Here is a 21,051-nt window from a genome sequence, read left to right as displayed (position 1 = left end):
TGCTAGGCATGAAATCTGCTTCAGATTCTCTGCCTCTCCCTTTAGCCCTCCCCACAGCCTCTCAAAAAACTAGATACACAGCTCCTGGAAGACTATTTATTGATATTAAACACAGATTTCATTTCAGGGCTTTTGAGAGAAATGGAGCCACAGACAACTAAAAAGTCAGGTGTATGCATATGAAGATATTCCTTTTTTTCACACTACAGATAAAATAACTGCATATCAAACTATCTTTAAGAATAAGGAGTACAAGCAGATAATAATAAAGAGACAAAGGGAAATCTCAGGATCCAGTGCTGTGTTTTGTTATCATTGTTGTTTGTATTCCAGGTAAAATGCATCTTAACCTTAGTACAATCCTTTGAAAATAACAACTGAAGAGAAGTCATGTTCTTCATCATCTGGATATGACATATATCCAAGGTTTGTCTTGGATAAAGAACATTTGAGTACACATTAAGTAACATCATTTTTTTGCTCTTCTTTGTAAATCCAATCCATGTAATGAATTACAGACAATTAACATGTACATTTGTAAATTTTCAGGGGGAAAGAATGATCTGAGAAAATGTTGGATTGTTTTACATTAACATGAATCCTGAATAATTTGCTTATATATGGAATATTCAGGGAGGCTAGTTGGAATAGTGGTGATATGGATTATGATGTGAAATGAGAAAATAGACTGATTTTCTTGGTTTTTGTATTCAGTGTTTTGCTACAGAATTTTAATACTGATCTTCCCACAAAAAGCTCTTTTATTTTCATAGGCTGATGGTTAGATTTCAAAAGTCAGTGATGAGAAACTATACAGCAATAACAACTTTTATCCTGCTGGGACTGACAGACTACCCACAACTGCAAATCCTGCTCTTTATCTTTCTATTTCTCACCTACATCTTGAGCGTAACAGGGAACCTGAATATTATCACCCTCACTCTGGTGAACTCCCATCTTAAAACTCCTATGTACTTTTTTTCTGAGAAATTTCTCCTTCTTAGAAGTGTCATTCACCACTGTCTGCATTCTTAGATTCCTGTATAGTATATCAACAGGGGCCAATACTATTACCTACAATGCTTGTGCAAGTCAAATATTTTTTGTTATTCTCTTTGGAGCAACTGAATTTTTTCTCCTGGCAGCCATGTCCTATGATTGCTATGTTGCTATCTGTAAACCACTTCATTACATGACCATCATGAGCAATAGGGTGTGTAGCTTATTAGTCTTCTGCTGTTGGGTGTCTGGCTTGATGATCATTCTCCCACCCCTTAGCTTGTGCCTCCAGCTGGAATTCTGTGACTCCAATGCCATTGATCATTTTAGCTGTGATGCTGGTCCCCTCCTGAAGATCTCATGTTCAGATACATGGATGATAGAACAAATGGTTATCCTTGTGGCTGTATTTGCACTCATTATCACCTTAGTGTGTGTATTTCTGTCCTCCACGTACATCATCAGGATAATTCTTAGATTCCCCTCTGTCCAACAAAGAAAAAAGGCCTTTTCCACCTGCTCATCCCACATGATTGTAGTTTCCATCACCTATGGAAGCGGCATCTTCATCTATATCAAGCCATCAGCAAAAGAAGAGATAGCCATAAATAAAGGTGTTTCGGTGCTCACTACTTCTGTTGCACCCTTGCTGAACCCCTTCTTTTACACCTTGAGAAATAAGCAAGTGAAACAAGCTTTTAATGACTTCATAAAGAAGATGACATTTCACTCAAAGAAACTGAAGTTTTGATAAATCAGTGTAAAATGAAAGAAGAAAGTCCTCTAAACATTTAACAACAGCTTCTAGCTTGTTGCATTGCTTTGCTTATAACTTGATCATATTAACCCTCTCAAAGACATTTAATAATACATCCTAATCTCATCTTAATTGAACTCCTTTTTCTTTCAAACCAAATTCATTCATGATGTTTTCTTTCACTGTAAAACTATAAACTATAATTGAACTTATCGCCACTTCTGACCTAATCCTTTCTTCAGTGTTCTGGGGAAGGAAGGAAAGTAATAATATTAAATCTATATAAGTGCTATAGAAGACACATTACATACTAATAAAACCAGTTTCTTTCCCTAATCAAAGTCATCAAAATTAATGGCATAGTCGAAGACCCAAATACAATATAGAAAACAGCAAGAGCAAAGATGCATCAAAATAAATTAAACCAAATAGGGCATTCTAGGGCAGTCGAAATAATGAAAACAACAAATGGAAACAGAGATATCAATGGGAGTTTGGGAATAATCAGAATTGAAGAGATGGAAACAGCTTCACAAACACTGATAAGATGTATTACTTACTTATATTTATGACAGAACTTCACTTAAAAGGCATACATTTAATTTAAGACAAATGTAAACAGGGGCACCTGGGTGGTTTAGTGGGTTAAGTGTCCAAATCTTGGTTTTGGCTCAGGTCATGATCTCATGATCATGAGATCAAGCCCATCAATGGGCTCCATGCGCAGCAGGGATTCTGCTGGTTGATTCTCTCCCTCTGCCCCTCCCTGCACTCACTCATGAGTACTTTCTCTCTCTAAGTAAATAAACCTTCTAAAATAAATAATTAATTAATTAAAAACCAAACATTATGTCACTTATTATATGTTACAAAATTAGAATAAATGCATAAGAGCAAATTGGAACACCAAATTTTATTTTATTTTATTTTTTTTTGTTGTTGTTGTGGAACACCAAATTTTAAATGACAATGAAATAAGACCATTATTCACATCTACACAAGGCTAAGTGAATGATTTAAGAAGATATCAAGAATATGTAATCAGTAGAAATAGGAAAAAATAAGAAAATACAAAAAAGATAAATTTTAAATTCTAAAGTGGGCTCTGAGGGGCTCCTGCATGGCTCAGCCAGTTACTGATTTCAGCTCAGGTCACGATCTCAATGTCATGAGATCGAGCACCACATAGGACTCCTCACTGAGCAGCAAGTCTGCTTGAGATTCTCTCCCTCTCCATCTCCCACCTCCTCTGCTCCTTCCCCTATTTGTGCCATCTCTTCATCTCTCAGATAAATAAATAAATTTTAAAAAAATCATTAAAAATAAAAGTGGGCTTTGACATAACATTCCAAATTCTTTTCTTTTTAAGATTTTATTTATTTGAGGGAGAGAGAGAGAGAGAGTGAGGATTGGCGGGGGGGGGGGGCGGCAGAGAGAGAAGCAGACGTCCCTGCTAATTAGGGAGCCCAATGTAGGGCTTGATCCCAGGACCCTGAGATCATGACCTGAGCCAAAGGCAGATGCTTAACTAACTGAGCTTCCCAGGTGCCACTCTTTTAATTATTTCTATTGGCATAGGTTTGAAAATAATTGTATTTTTCAAACTGCCAATGATATGCCAAGCTCTTCAAAGATTATTATTAAAATAATATCAACTCTTACCAATCCTGGAAATACATTTTAGTTGTATCAAAATGTAGGCTGAAGAAGATTGACACATTGACCAATACATCATAGGTAGTGAATAATGGAGCCTGAATTCTGATATCAAGTCATGTCCACTTCACTACAACTCATGATCTTTCAAGCAATAGTGTAGTTATGCTGTGGAAGGGCTAAGAAAAGACACTGATTCAAAGTATGTAATCTGCATAGTAGTTGGGATCTCTCTCTGTAGTCATAGACTCAGTTTATTGATGTGTCTACTTTTCAGTTTATTAATTTGCTTTACTGACATCAAAGAAAAACATTAAGTTGTCTAAACATTTCAAAATTTATGTAATGGATTTTATATATTATGCTATTCATGAAAAAAGTCTTAGTGGTTTTTGAAATTCCATGTTATGATTTGTTACTCTAATCCTTTCTTTCCAATCAAAAATGCATTGTGGTAAGGCAAGTCTGTGAGGGTGACATTGTATAGAGATAATTTTGAATCTTCTCTTGTTTACATACGAAACTAAGTCATTTTAAAATATTGACATTTTTCCATGCTTATTAATCTATAACATGGTATAACCATATTGAGATATGAAGGTTAGAATCATAGTCCTAAATTTTAAGGTAAGATTTCTGAGTACAAAATTATTGGACAAAGATTATGAGCAGTTTCATAGTGCAAATGTCTTTTACCTCTTGATTTAACGGGGGAACATTTATTCATCTGTTTTAGAGAACATTCCTTACATCTCTCTGAGATATTTACATAATGATAAAAACTTGAGGATTATTTAAAATGATAATACCTTGTTGTCCTGAAAATAATTGCCTTCAGAGCACCTGGGTGGCTCAGTCCATTGGCTAACAACTCTTGGTTTTGGCTCAGGTCATGATCTTGGGGTAGTGAGATCCAACCCCACAACAGCTCTTCTCACAGCACAGAGTCTGCTAGAGATTCTCTCCTTTTCTTTCTCCCTCTGCTCCTCCCCCAGCTTGTGCACATACAGGCATGCACATTGCTCTCACACTATCGTTCTCTCTCTCTCTCTCAAATAAATAAATAAATAAAAACTTTTATTTTTTAAATTTATTTTTAAAGATTTTATTTATTTATTCATGAGAGACACACAGAGAGAGGCAGGGGCAGCGGGAGAAGCAGGCTTCCTACAGGGAACCCCATAGGGGACATGATCCCAGGACCCCAGGGTCAAAATATGAGCTAAAGACAGCTAATGACTGAGCCACCCAGGTGCCCCAAATAAAAACATCTTAAAAAGATAATTGCCTTCAATAGCTATGGTAACTGTAAAATTTCATTTTAATTCTCTTCTCTCTAGGAGTTTACTTATAGCATAATCCTTTCCTCTTCTAATCAAACATTTTGTTGAAAATTAATGTATTAAGAAAATCTCTTTATAATGTCTGAGCAAAGAGTTTTGATATGGAGCTAGATTTTAAATCTAAAGCTTACCACAATTTTTCTACAACTATTTTATCTTGTTTTATCTACTAATATTGGATTTAATTTCATGCAGGCTTATATCATTCTTGTTAATTCTCTCTCTTGCACATGGTCTATATGCAATGTTCTTGTAACTTCAATGTCTCCCTGCTAGTTTCAGTAGTCGCTGCTTTTCAGGCTTGTTTATCAGAGATGAATGGGAAATCAATCAGTTTAGAGGCTAACATTTGATTTTTCTCAGCTTTTTGCTTAGCAGCCTGTCACCCTGTGTTTCCATGGGAAGACCTAGCACAGTAACTAGAACATAAGCCCTGTATTTTATTCTTCATGATTCCTATAAACTAAAATGCATGACCACCTAGTACATCAGCTATGCGAGCTAGTGAGTGAGTTAACGCATTCTATCATGTCATCTCACCTTTAAATCTCCTCTGCTTACAAGACAAGGATTTCTTTTTTCTTTTTTTAAAGATCTTATTTATTTATTCATGAGAGACACACAGAGACAGAAAGGCAGAGAGACAGGGAGAGGGAGAAGCAGGCTCCACGCAAGCAGGTGCCTGACATGGGACTCGATTCCGGATCCTGGGATCACGCCCTGAGCCAAGGACAGATGCTCAACTGCTGAGCCACCCAGGCATCCCCGGGACAAGTATTTCTATAAAGTGGCCTGGCTATTATGAAGTTAGGGTTCTAAAGGCTGTTAGGTCTTTCGATCCAATCTGCAATTTTTTTTATCTCTGTCCAAAAATACATTTTTTATTGAGGTATAATTTACACAACACAAAATTCACCATTTTAACCGTTCACTGTGTGCAATTCACTGGCTAGCCATACATTCACATAGTTGTACAATCATCAGCATAATCTACTTTCATAACATTGTCATTACCCCAGAAAGAAACTCTTTAGCTATTAAGCAGTGACTCCGTGTCACTCCCTTCCTCCAGTTCCTGGAAACCATTGACATGCTCCCTGTCTCTAGAATTTGCCTATTCTAGGCATTTCATATAAATTGAATTATACAATATGTGTTGCCTTTTGTGACTAGCTTCTTTCACTTAGCATAATGTATTAAAGGTTTACACATGGTGTTGAATCTATTAGTACTTTATTCTTTTCTATGGATGAATAATGTTCCATTGCATAGATATACCACATTTTGTTTATCCACTCATCAGCTGATGGACATTTAGATTGTTTCATTTTGAGGCTGCTATGAACAATGCTGTTATGAACATTCATGTATAAATTTTTGTTTGAATCATAGAATATTTAGATGTGCTTTTTAATATTTAAAAGAGCTTGTGATGATATTAAAGGGGCATAAAAAATTGGAGGAATGATCATATAGATTTTTTTCTAAGCCAGCAATATCACATGAGCAGTAGAAATATAAATTAATCATATTTTATTTGAAATGCATTTGTATGTCTAATACCTGGAAATACTAATACTAAACCCATAAATATGTATATATATGCATATATATAATGCTTTCTGAACCATTTCATAATAATTTAAACATAAATTAAACATTGTGCCTCATTATCTATCTCAGGGCATGTTTCCTAATAAGAGCATTATGTTATATAACCAAAATATATTGATCAAAATCAGAAAGTCTGACATTGATATATTATCAAATCCATAGTACATATTAAAATTTTATAATTTTTTTCAAGTGATGTCTTTTATATCATTGTATTCCCTCTAGATCCAGCACAATGCAGGATTATATATTGCATTTAGTTCTCTCATTTCTATTTAGCTCCGTTAATCTAAAACAGCTCCTCAGCCTATATTTCACTTTATTGTCCTCGTATTTTCAAAGAAGACATGTTACTCAAGCTCATCTGATTTTTCTTCAAGGTTAAACTGGTATTTGGGGGGCAGCCCCGGTGGTCCAGCAGTTTAGCACAGCCTTCAGCCCGAGGTGTGATCTTGGAGACCTGGGATCGAGTCCCACATCAGGCTCCCTGCATGGAGACTGCATCTCCCTCTGCCTGTGTCTCTGCCTCTTTCTCTCTATATGTCTGTTGAATAAATAAATGAAATATTAAAAAATATTTTAGGGTATTTGGGTGGTTTTTTTTTTGGCAGGAATAAAACAGAAGTGATGATATAGATCCTTCTTGGTCCACATTTTCAAGAGCCATATAATGCTGATTTTCCCAGGGGTGGCGATAATTGAACACCTGGCTAAGGTGGCCTTCCCAACCTTGCTAGACTGCAAAGTTACTATTTTCTCCATGGAATAGTAAGAAGTTTCTTAGGAGATATTTTGAGATGGTGTAAATATCCTGTTCCTTATGAAACTTTCACCGCATCTTTATCCATTCATCTGTCGATGAACACCAGGGGTCTTTCCACAATTTGGCTATTGTGGCTGCTAAAACATCGGGGTACAGGTGTCCTGGTGTTTCACTGCATCTGTAGCAGTGCAACAGCTGGGTCATGGGACAGTTCTATTTTTAACTCTTTGAGGAACCTCCACACAGTTTTCCAGAGTGGCTGCACCAGTCCGCATTCCCACCAACAGGGCAAGAGGGTTCCCCTTTCTCCACATCCTCTCCAACATTTATTGTTTCCTGTCTTGTTAATTGTCACCGTTCTCACTAGTGTGAGGTGGTATCTCATTGCGGTTTTGATTTGTATTTCCCTGATGGCAAGTGATGCAGAGCATTTTCTCATGTGCATGTTGGCCATGTCTATGTCTTCCTCTGTGAAATTTCTGTTCATGTCTTTTGCCCATTTCATGATTGCATTGTTTATTTATTTGCTGTTGAGTTTAATAAGTTCTTTATAGATCGTGGATATTAGCTCTTTATCTGATAGGTCATTTGCAAAGGTCTTCTCCCATTCTGTAGGTTGTCTTTTAGTTTTGTTGACTGTTTTTTTTTTTTTTTTTTTTTTTTTTTTGCTGTGCAGAAGCTTTTTATCTTGTTGAGGTCCCAATACTTCTATTATTTATTATTAAATACCCTAAAATCTTTTTAAAGATTTCATTTATTTATTCATGACAGACACATAGAGAAAAAGAGGCAAAAATCTTACAATTTTTGCTTTGTTTCCCTTACCTTCATGGATGTATCTTGGAAGTTGTTGTGGCCAAGTAAAACAGGGTGTTGCCTGTGTTCTCCTCTAGGATTCTGATGGATTCTTGTCTCACATTTAGATCTTTCATCCATTTTGAGTTTATATTTATGTCTGATGTAAGAGAATGGTCTAGTTTCATTCTTCTGCATGAGGCTGTCCAATTTTCCCAGCACTGTTTATTGAAGAGACTGTTCTTTTTCCAATGGATTACCCTTTCCTGCTTTGTCGAATATTAGTTGACCATAGAGTAGAGGGCCCATTTCCGGATTCTCTATTCTGTTCCTTGATCTATGTGTCTGTTTTTGTGCCAGTACCACACTGTCTTGATGACCACAGCTTTGTAGTACAACCTGAAATCTGGCATTGTGATGCCCCGGCTCTGGTTTCTTTTTCAATATTCCCCTGGCTTTCAGGGTCTTTCTGATTCCACACAAATCTTAAGATGATTTGTTCCAACCTCTGAAGAAAGTTCATGGCATTTTCATAGAGATTGCATTAAATGTGTAAATTGCCCTCAGTAACATTTACATTTTCACTATATTAATTCTTCCAATCCATGAGCATGGAATATTTTTTCATCTCTTTGTGTCTTCCTCAATTTCTTTCAGAAGTGTTCTGTAGTTTTTAGGGTATAGGGTATAGATCCTTTACCTCTTTGGTTAGGCTTATTCCATAAAATTCCTAGGGATTTTATGCTTTTGGGTGCAATTGTAAATGAGACGGACTCCTTAATTTCTCTTTCTTCAGTCTCACTGTTAGTGTACAGAAATGCCACTGACTTCTGGACATTGATTTTTGTATGCTGCCACACTTGCTGTATGAGTTCTAGCAATCTTGGGGTGGAGGCCTTTGGGTTTTCTACGTACAGAATCATGTCATCGGCGAAGAGGGAGAGTTTGACTTCTTCTTTGCCAATTTGAATGCCTTCTATTTCTTTTTGTTGCCTGATTGCTGAGGCGAACACTTATAGGAAAATGTTGAATAGCAGTGGTGAGAGTGGACATCCCTGCCGTGTTCCTGATCTTAGGGGAAAGGATCCCAGTGTTTCCCCATTGAGAATGATATTTGCTGTGGGCTTTTCATAAATGGTTTTTAAGATGTTGAGGAATGTTCCCTGTATCTCTTCACTCTGAGGACTTTTGATCAGGAATGGATGCTGTATTTTGTCAAATGCTTTCTCTGCATCTATTGAGAGGATCATATGGTTCTCCTTTTTTCTCTTGTTGATGGGATCTATCATGTTGATTGCCTTATGAGTGTTGAACCAGCCTTGAATCCCGGGGATAAATCTCACTTGATCATGGTGAATAATCTTAGTGTACTGTTGGCTCCGATTGGCTAGAATCTTGTTGAGAATTTTTGCATCTGTGTTCCTCAGGGATATTGGTCTAGAATTCTCCTTTTTGGTGGGGTCTTTGTCTGTTTTCCAAATGTGATGCTGGCCTCATAAAACAAGTTTGGAAGTATTCTGTCCTTTTCTATCTGTCAGAACAGCTTTGGTAGAATAGGTATGGTTTCTTCTTAAAACCTTTGAACAATTCCCCTGGGAGCGATCTGGCTCCAGACTTTAGTGTCTTGGGAGGTTTTTGATGACTGCTTCAATATCCTCCGTGGTTATTGGCCTCTTCAGGTTTTCTATTTCTTCCTGTTCCAGTATTGGTAATACTGGTATTGGTAAGAAATTCATCTGTTTCTTCTGGGTTACCTAATCTGCTGGTATGTGGCTGCTCTAATACGGTTTTTTTTTAATTTTTTTATTTTATAAATTTATTTTTTATTGGTGTTCAATTTGCCAACATATAGAATAACATCCAGTGCTCATCCCATCAAGAGCCCCCCTCAGTGCCCGTCACCCAGTCGCCCCCCACCCCCTGCCCACCTCCTTTTCCACCACCCGTTGTTTGTTTTCCAGAGTTAGGAGTCTCTCATGTTCTGTCTCCTTTTCTGATATTTCCCACTCATCTTTTCTCCTTTCCCCTTTATTCCCTTTTACTATCGTTTATAATCCCCAAATGAATGAGACCATATAATGTTTGTCCTACTCTGATTGACTTATTTCATTCAGCATAATACCCTCCAGTTCCATCCATGTCGAAGAAAAAGGTGGGTATTTGTCATTTCTAATGGCTGAGTAACATTCCATTGTATACATAAACCACATCTTCTTTATCCATTCATCTTTCGATGGACACCGGTAGGATCCTTCCAGTTTGGCTATTGTGGACATTGCTGCTAGAAACATCGGGGTGCAGGTGTCCCAGCATTTCATTACATCTGTATCTCTGGGGTAAATCCCCAGCAGTGCAATTGCTGGGTCGTAGGGCAGATCTATTTTTAACTCTTTGAGGAACCTCCACACAGTTTTCCAGAGTGGCTGCACCAGTTCACATTCCCACCAACAGTGCAGGAGGGTTCCCCTTTCTCCACATCTTCTCCAGCATTTGTGGTTTCCTGCTTTGTTAATTTTCCCTATTCTCACTGGTGTGAGGTGGTATCTCATTGTGGTTTTGATTTGTATTTCCTTGATGGCAAGTGATGCGGAGCATTTCGTCATGTGCTTGTTGGCCATGTCTAGGTCTTCCTCTGTGAGATTTCTGTTCATGTCTTTTGCCCATTTCATGATTGGATTGTTTCTTTGCTGTTGAGTTTCATAATTTCTTTATAGACCTTGGATACTAGTCCTTTATCTGATACGTCATTTGCAATTATTCTCTCCCATTCTGTAGGTTGCCTTTAGTTTTGTTGACTGTTTCTTATGTTGTGCAAACGCTTCTTATCTTGATGAAGTCCCAGTAGTTCATTTTTACTTTTGTTTCTCTTGCCTTCATGGATGTATCTTGCAAGAAGTTACTGTGGCCATGTTCTAACAGGGTGTTGCCTATGTTCTCCTCTAGGATTTTTGATGGAATCTTGTCTCACATTAAGACATTTCATCCATTTTGAATTTGTATTGGTGTATGGTGTAAGACAATGGTCTAGGAACCACTTTTATTCAAAAACAATAATAGGAAAGTAATTTTATGTTCATAAATAAAGCATAAAGTTCCAGTAAACTTTTGAAAAATTGTTGTATATCATAAGCAATCAACAAAATGTGAATTAAAATGAACAAAGAAACAAAATATTGTTTGGATCATCATATTGTCAAAGACTTAATACATTAACAATGCGTCTTGTGTTATTAATGCATCTTCCATCTCCAGGGATACTGTCCCAATTCCTAGATGCATTAGTTAGCTTCTGTTTTGTTCTATTTTTCTATTTTAATTACATTTTACATTCACTAGTGACTTTGAAATAGGGTCACCAAGGGCCCTTTTTTGTAACTTAGTTGATCTTGTCTATTTAACGGGTTGGCTGTTAAACAGCTGGTAAAGCATCCTCAATCATATCTTGGTAAAACTTTTTGGAAATCCCCCCATGCTAAAATTGTTTGGTCAGATCATCAGCTTTTCAAAATCAAAAAGAATTTTTGGTTTTCCTTTGCCTGTTTATTTGTCTTTCCTTCTATATAGCTAATCAGATTATGCAGAAATACTTCATTTTTAAAATCAGACAGATATTCTAATTCATGATAAATGTTAGATGAAGGGATATAAGAATTAATATAGCTTGTGTTTGCATTTCTACTGCTAACTTTGTGTGAAAATTAAGTCAGTAAGCATGACTACATTATATCCATGTCACTATCGATAAATCTTATTAACTGTGAGTTCCACTAAGGCTCTGTATGGATAAAAAAACACTGGATCCCAAATGAGAGAACAAAGTGTAAGTATATTCGTATTTCTCAAATCAATTTTTTGTTAGGAAATTTGAAAAAATGATTAAAATATTTCCTGTACTTTCCTAAGTGCATGCATCTAAACTTCTATCTATCTATCTATCTATCTATCTATCTATCTATCTATCTATCATCTATCATCTATCTATATATCATCTATCATCTATCTATTATTTATTATCTATCATCTATCTACATTTATATGTAAACACACGTTTAAATGTGTAGTGTGTATTCTTTAATGTAGGTAGTTCATAAGGATATTAGGAATTAATTTCATTTCTAAAATGTCATTTCCTTTTAAAGAATATTAATCACGGAAGCAACTGAAGAAGTTTCTAAGCTTGCTTTATGAATTGATCATGTATGTTAGCAACAAAATGGTTAGATTTGATAGATAGATGATGCAATATTTATTGCCCTAGCTGCCAACATATGCACGTACACACACTCATTCACATACACAATCTCAGTCGTACAATTACATCTTTTCTTTTTTTTTAATTTTTTATTGATTTATGATAGTCACACAGAGAGAGAGAGAGAGACAGAGAGGCAGGGACACAGGCAGAGGGAGAAGCAGGCTCCATGCACCCGGAGCCTGACATGGGATTCGATCCCGGGTCTCCAGGATCGCGCCCTGGGCCAAAGGCAGGCGCCAAACCGCTGCGCCACCCAGGGATCCCCAATTACATCTTTTCAACTTAAAACTTGGTTAACATTTCATCCAAGAAAATCTTTTTTTTTTTTAAACAAATACTTTTTACTGTCTAGGCATAGTAAACAAAAATTAGTAAGTTACATCTGCAATATAATTAATTTGTCAGGATGTTTCTGAGGCATGTTTCTGAAGTAAGTAACTGGAAGGACAGAGGGTGGTTTTGCATAGGGATAATACCCAGGATCAGCAAGGACTTTTGCTAGAGATTACAATAGGGAATGAAGGGAAGATGACTATAAGAAAGAAAGGAAGGTGAGCCCTGGGTAACAATGCTGTGTTTCATATGTGAGCTACTGCAGATATTTCAAGTGTGCATCTGCAGGACATTTAGACAGTTTTTTGCCCATGAGCGTATTTCAATGTTTGTCCTCCCTGATAGTGTCTAGAAATTCAGAATGCTACTTTTTGTTGCATAGGTCCATCTGAGACTATTCTGTCAAACAAGGAACCCAGGAGGAAGCTTTGGTTGAAACTAGCCATCTATTAGCATGCCATCCAATAGAAATGCTAATTCCAGTCTACCTGGACTACAGTCTGAGAAGTTTGCCCTATACTGTCAGTAAAATCGAAGAATGTCTCCACATAATTAAGGGACTTTCTAGTAACAGGTTCAGGTAAATACAACACAATAGAAAATTATCACAAGCTCATAATCTAGAACCCTTTAAAAACTTCATTATCTTATATTTTTTTTATGATCTCTATTTTTTTATGTGGCCTATAGTAGAATTTAAATGAAAAGTCCCGTGGAGCTGTGACCAGTAGAGCTGACTAAATGCCCAGTCTAAGAGACTATATTCTAATACTCAAAAATTAAGGCACTGAAAGATCAAGGGAACATGATACTAATTCTTATATTGACCTTTAACATTAGTATAGTATATTCTATAGGAATCATAGGAATTAAAGGACTTCCACTAAGTAGAATTTTGAAATAGAAGTAAAGAATATATTCTGGTCTTTGTAAATATCTATGTGTTTATTAATATACTGAGAAGCCACTATGTTCCAGGAAATGTGATAAGATCTGAGTCTACTACTGAGAATAAGATTGGCCCTGATCCCAAGGCTATCACAGTCTAAGTGGGTGACACATAGAAAATAAGCAATCTCTACACCCAATTGCTCTGATGTAAGGATGACGGATATACGAACACAGTGGTTTTGTAACTAGCCTAGTCTGCAGGAATTGAGATGGTATCTCAGAACTTATTCTGGATGCAATGAGGAAAATGTAATAAAATGATCAAAACAAGAGACAGGAAGTCCAGTTAGAATATGAAGGTTTCGGGGATCCCTGGGTGGCTCAGTGGTTAAACACCTGCCTTCGGCCCAGGGCGTGATTTTGGAGTCCCGGGATCGAATCCCACATCAGGCTCCCTGCATGGAGTCTGCTCCTCCCTCTGCCTGTATCTCTGCCTCTGTCTCTCATGAATAAATAAAATCTTAAAAAAAAGAATATGAAGGTTTCATATTGAGTATGAGATCAAAGTGATCTGAGGTAGGGTAGAAGAAGATGGAATGGAAAAGATAGACCTTTTAATGACATATTAGAGACGTATTTTTTTTCAGACAAACTAGATTTTATTTTTTATAATTTATTTTTTATTGGTGCTCAATTTGCCAACATATAGAAGAACACCCAGTGCTCATGCCATCAAGTGCCCATCAGCCAGTCACCCTACCCCCCACCCACCTCCCTTTCTACCACCCCTAGTTCGTTTCCCAGAGTCTAGTCTAAATAGATTGGTCTTTTCCAGATGTGGGAAGCTGGGTGGAAGGGGGCCTTCTAAAACAAGAGTAATGATAATGAAATACGCAAGAGTAATAATAGTAGATTAGTGGATAAAGATGCCAGATTTCAGTAGCCTGAGTAATGAATGAAGGGGTAGAGAAGTGAAGAAATGAAAACATATATATTGACTAGGAGAATTCATCTAAATGGCATGGCCTTGAAATTCAGTTACTGGACGTTAACGTGAGCTTTGCTAAAGAATACAACTTGTGCCAAGTATTGCCTCATATTGTAATAGTATGAATGTATGTAAAGGGGGTTTGGTGGATCACAGAGAAGTGCAGAAATAAGGAACTATTTATTGAATACTATAAAGTGTCAGATGAAATGGGATTAGGGTTCACCATGCTTTTTTAAATTGTTAAATTTTGCAACAGTTTAGTATAGAAAAATGAATAAACTTTAAGGACACAGGTCTATATATAGAAGGAACATGAACTGTGTCATATAAGCCATTTCTCTACTTAGACCAGGCCTGTACCCACATAATCCTCCCTGAAGAGAGAGACACTATCCTGATTTCTAACTCGATCAGTTTTGCTTAACTTTGAAATTTGTGTAAATGAAATTGTATTCTACACATTCTTTTCTGTCTTGCTTCTTCACTCAAAATTATGTTTGGGAGAACTTTTTATACTATTGAATGTAACAATATTATTTTTATCTTCATTGTTATGTGCTTCCATTTTATGAATATATCACGATTTAAAAACTGATTCTATCACTGATGGGCATTTTGGTTATTGGGTTATTGGGAATGATGAGGCTAAACTTTCTTAAACATGCATTCTGTGTACATATGTACACATTTTGATTGGGTAAAGACCTAGGATTATAATTTCCTGCATCATATATATCTGGACATCTGTTTAAAAAATATATTCAAAAAGTTTTCATAGTGTTTATAGGAATGTACACCCTAATATTCAAGAAACTTGATATGGCCCATCTATTTAATATCCATTATTCTCATGATTGTGCAGTAGTTGTGAATTTAATTTTCTTTTCCCTAAATACTAGAAAGTTCACATTTCATATGTTCACTGGCCTTTAGATATGCTCTTTAGTGAAGAAATTAGCCTAATTGTTTTTAGATTAGATTTTTCTTTTCTTATTGAGTTGTAGCAAATTTTATAAATTTTGACTATAGCCCTTGACAATTATTGCAAATATCTTCTCACACTCCATGATTTGTCTTATTTAAATCATTTTTAAGGCACTTGGGTGGCTCAGTCAGTTAAGCATCTGACTCTTGATCTCAGCTCAGATCTTGATCTCAGGGTGGTGAGATCAAGCCCCATGTTGGGTCTCCATGCTGGGCATGCAGCCTACTTTAAAAATCATTCTTATTAAAGTATAACTGACACACAATAACATGCACTTACTTTTTAAAAATGTACTTAAGTGTAGCATTCCACCAAGTCTTGACAAATGTACAACATCTTTACAACTACTAATGTGATCAAGATATATAAATTTCTATCACTTCTAAATGTTTGACTGTGTTCTTTCCCAGTTAATCCTTCATAATAGATTTGGTTTGTCTTTTCTAATTAAACTAAATCTTATAGTATTTTCCCTTTAATACATATATATTTTTTCCTCTGGCATACGACTTTGAGATTTATCCACAGTATCACACACATGAATTCTTTATTCTTTTCCTGCTATGTAGCCCTCCATGTATATTTATATATACCACTTTTTGAATTACTTCTCACAGGGATCCCTGGGTGGCTCAGTGGTTTAGCTCCTGCTTTTGGTCCAGGGCGTGATCCTAGGGTCCTGGGATTGAGTCCTGCATCAGGTACCCTGCATGGAGCCTGCTTCTCCCCCTGCCTGTGTCTCTCATGAATAAATAAAATCTTTAAAAGATAAAGTACTTCTCAATGATTACTTATATTACATTCCTCTTTTGATTATTATGAATAAAATTGCAATTATCAAGTCTTTCTAAGGACATTTTTTTTTCCTCTTAGGTAAATTCTTAGGGATGGATTTGTCATGTTACATAATAGATACACTTTTAAGTTTTTAAGAAATTGCAGAACTATATTCCACACTGGTTTTACTACTTTCTATTTCCACCAGTGATAAGAAAATTTCAACTGCTTCCTGTTTTTCCCACCCTTGCTATTGTTAATACATTTCATTTTTATTATTGGAACAAATGTTTAGTAATGTCTTATTATCATTTAAGTTTTATTTCCTTAATCACTAATGATGTTGAGCTTCTTTTCATGTGCACATTTGATATTCATGCCTCTTCCTATGTGCAGTATATGTTCAAATCTTTTACCAGTTTCATTGGGCTGTTTTCTTTTTATTGGTAAACTGTGTATTTGAGTACATGTGTACACTCACACATACATGTTCCTTTGTATCCATCATATTATATACATAGCATAGGTTAAGTAAGATGTATTTCATATATATATAATGAAATATGTCCCAAATATATATGTGCATATATACTCTGTGTAGACATATATCTGTACACTAAATACATGACCTTTGTAAATACATGTTTTGTAAATATCTTCTCCTAGTATTGGGCCTTTCTTTTCATTTTTTTAAACAGCTCTTTTTTAAAAGTTTATTTATTTGTGTAATCTCTACACTCCGTGTGGACTTGAACTCAACCCTAAAATCAAGTGTCTCATAGTTCTTCTGACTGAGCCAGACTGGCACCTCCTTTTCACTTTTTTTAAAAAAGATTTCATTTATTTATTCATGAGAGACACAGAGAGGCAGAGACATAGGCAGAGGGAGAAGCAAGCTCCACGCAGGGAGCCAGACGTGGGACTCGATCCCAGGTCTCCAGGATCAGGCCTTGGACTGAAGGCAGCGCTAAACCGCTGAGCCACCAGGGCTGCCCTCCTTTTCACTTTTTAACAGTATTTTTGAAAAGCAGGTTTTTATTAGGTCTATGCTCTATTTTATTTTTCATTTGTGTTCATTTTTATCCATATGTATGTATTATTGTAGCAGCACCATTTGTGATAAGACATTATTTTTCCCTTCAATTTGCCTGATATTATTCTATTTCAGTACACATTGCTCTATCCCAATAAGCTATGTGTTTAAACATATCTCCATGTCAGTTTTTTAAACTTTCCATTGTATTGCTATACTATAGTATTATTTGTTCAATTTATGCACAAGTATTTAATGTTTAAATGAAGCTGTAATTTTTTGTAATTTTTAAAAATTTTTCAAGTTCAAATGCTCATTGTTATACACAAATAGAATTTTTTATATATATCAACGCTCTATCTCATGCTTTTGTTAAACTCACTTATTTATTCAAAGATTATCTTGTAGATCATTTAGGATTCCTTATCCCCCCAATCCTGCTATCAAAGGAAGATGATTAAACTCCTATATTGCTAATCAAAATGTCATTATTTTTTCTCACCTTATTTTACTGGCTAGGAATTCCAGCACATGGTTAAACATGAACTATAAGTAGCCATCTTTGCATAGTTCATAATTTTAGAGGAAAGCTTTCAGGCTTTCCCCCTCATATTTGATATTAGCAGAAGTTTTGGGTTGTTTTTTTTTTTTATATATATAACTAAGTATCCTTTATCACATGGAGACAGTTTTCTCTGCTTCTACTTTACTGAGAAAAATTTTTAAGCATAAAGAAGTGTTGAATTTTGGCAAATATTTTTTCCTGAAACTATTCAGAAGAAACATGGATTCTCCCTTTTTCTGTTATTGTGGAGAATAAGTTGATTTCAAATATTGAACCAACATTGAATTCCTGGGGTAAATGTTGCCTTCTCCTGATGTGTTATGCTTATATTGCTATTGAGCATAATGAGTTTGATTGGCTATTGTTTCTTTGAAATTTTCTATCTAGGTATATAGAAGATATAGTTCAATAGTTTTTCTTTTTTTATAGTATCCTTGGTTTTGATATCATGGTTACACTCACCTTATAAAGGAGAGGGAGGGGGTGCTTAATATCGTCTGTTTTATGAGGAAATTTAATATTGATTTGTTTTGCAATATACTCTTAATGATGTTTTCTTAAAAATAAGTCTTAATATCCAAGAGTGAAAACCCCCATCATTCTTTATGTTCTTCAGATGTGATCTCGGCCCTTGCATTCTATCTAAATCTTACAGGTGTTTCTTAAATCCCTTGCATTTCGGCCCTTGCATTCTATCTAAATCTTACAGGTGTTTCTTAAATCCTCAAAAAATAAGGTTGGATACATTCCCTACTCTTATTTTCTCAACGACATTAGATAAAATTCATAATATCTCATGTTTAAATCTCTAGTCCTAGAAGTTTTACTTTAGAATGTCTTTAACTACAAATTCTATTTCTTTACTAGTTGTAGGATTGTTTCAGGTTATGTATTTCATTTTGGATGTGTTTTTGTAGTTTGCTGACTTTGAAATATTCATCTGTTTCATTTAAGCTCTCTAAAATATTTTTGTTAATGGTTTGCAGTATCCTCTAATATCCTTTTAATATCTGAGATCTGGGATGATAGGTTTCATTTCTGATTTTTCTAGGAAGTGAAGTGTGTTTTCCTCCTCTCACTGTGTTATTTTGTTGTTTTGCTTGTCAGTCTGGTTAGAAGTTCATCAATATTATTAATCTCTAAAGAACCAGCTTTTAGGGGGGCCTGGGTGGCTCAGCAGTTGAGCATCAGCCTTGGTCTCAGGGGATGATCTTGGACATCCAGTATCAAGCAGTTCCCTGTGGGAAGCCTATTTCTCCCTCTGCCTATGGCTCTGCCCGTGTCTTTCATGAATAAAGAAATAAAATCTTTAAAAACAAAACAAAACAGCTTTTGGTTAGATTAATTTTCTCTATTGTATTTTTGTTTCTAATTTTGTTGACTTCTAGTCTTATCTCTATCTTTGCTTCCGTCTCATTCTTTGGGTAGTTTTTTCACTCTTTTTTTCAGCTTTTTGTTATTGTTGTCAAGGATTTAATATTTGGTTTGAAACTTTTTCTTTTGTAATATAAACATTTAACATTATAAATTTTCCACTTGTTCCTAGGTTTACCTTCATTCCACATATTTTTCATTTATTTCAATATGTTATTTTATTTCCTTTGAGTCTTAGTGGTTGACTCATAAAGTATTTAGAAGCAACCTGTTTAATTTGTAAATATTTTCTTTCCATTTTTCTTTGGTTATTGATTGTTAGTTTGATTTCTTTGTGGTCAGAGAATATCTTCTATATGATTCCAGTTTGTTTAAACTCATTAATATTTGTTTTATTTTACCTCTCTTGTTGGGATACCGATTTTGCAGTCTTACATGTACACTTCAAATAATGTGCATTCTCTTGATGGGATGAGCACTGGGTTTTATTCTATATCTTGGCAAATTGAACACTGATAAAAAATAAATTTATAAAAGAAAATAATATGCATTCTGCCATTATTAGGCAGAGTGTTCTATAAACATCAATTATATATAATTGACATATAGTTTTTCTATACTTTTGTGGATTTTCAGTCAACTAGTTCCATCGATTAGTAAATCTCCAGCTATGATTTACAATTTACCTATTATTTCTTCTTTTATTTATGCCAGTTTATTCTTCTTATATTTTGGTGTACTGTTAAATACATAAATAATTAAGATCTTTAGTTGTTATCGGTGAATTGGATAATTTAATGGTATGTAATTTTCTTTTGTATGTTTGTTAACTTTCTTTGATGGTAATATTAGCATATTTACTCCAACATTCCCTTTATTGTGGTTCACATGGTAGTCATTTTTTAATTGTTTGACTTATCTATGTCATTATATTTGAAGTGAAGTGTTTAAATACTGCATCTAGGTGGGAGGTTTCTTAAAAACACATTCTTATAATCCCTGTCTTTTAATCAGTGTGGTATGTTTTGGTCATTTATACAATGTAATTATTTATGTTTGAACATCTGTTAATCATTTTGTTTGTTCTCATGGTTCTTTCTTTTGTTTCTCATTTTCTGCCTCAAAATTAATAGCCCCAGTGTTTCATTTTAATTTATATAACGTACGTTTGACTATACCATTTCTTAAAAGTTTGTGTGTGACATGATGTACCCAAGAAACATTTCACAGACCAGTTATAATCAATATTTTACTACTGGAGGTAGAATGCAGAAAATGTATTACTATATAAGACCCTTCACTCTTCCCTTTTTTATTGTGGTTATCATTTATATTAAGTTTACAGACGTGAGTAGCTCCATCAGATAATGCTATAATTTTTGGTTTCATCAATTTTATGAAAGGATTTGTATAGAACTGGTGCCTTTGTTTGTCTTGACTGTTTAGTAGAAACCTACAATTAAGCCGTCTGCGCCTGGAGTTCTCTTTATGGGATGTCTTACTACATATTTGTTTACTTTAATAGATATAGGACTATATATATTAGATATTTCAACTTGAATTATCTTTGGTATATTGTATCCTTCAAAGAATTAGTGCATTCCATTTAAGTTGCCACATCTACTCTGCAGACATTTTCAAAATATTTCATTTTTATCTTCTTAATATCTGTATAATCTCTAATGATGTTATCGCGCTCATTCCTGACAAAGCTTATCTTTTCTTCAGGTCAGTCTCACAGCAGTTTTATCAGTGTTATTTATCTTTTCTAAGAATCAGCTTTCAATTCCTTTGATCTTCTCTCTTGCTTTATTGTGTTCTGTTTCATTGATTTTTGCCTTATTGTTTCCTTTCTTCTGTTTAAATACTTTCTCTTTGACTTTTTTTTCATGTAGATTGCCTAAGACATCATAGGTAACA

General features: G+C 35.1%; 1 pseudogene; it reads left to right on the top strand.

The window, feature by feature from the left end:
- Positions 1 to 801: 801 nt before the first annotated feature.
- LOC144289790 (olfactory receptor 6C2-like) lies at positions 802 to 1,750 on the top strand (annotated as a pseudogene).
- Positions 1,751 to 21,051: the final 19,301 nt, after the last annotated feature.

This window comes from Canis aureus, chromosome 2 (genome assembly GCF_053574225.1).
Source record: "Canis aureus isolate CA01 chromosome 2, VMU_Caureus_v.1.0, whole genome shotgun sequence".
NCBI classification, from domain to species: domain Eukaryota; kingdom Metazoa; phylum Chordata; class Mammalia; order Carnivora; family Canidae; genus Canis; species Canis aureus.
This window is presented reverse-complemented; position numbering and strand designations above follow the sequence as displayed.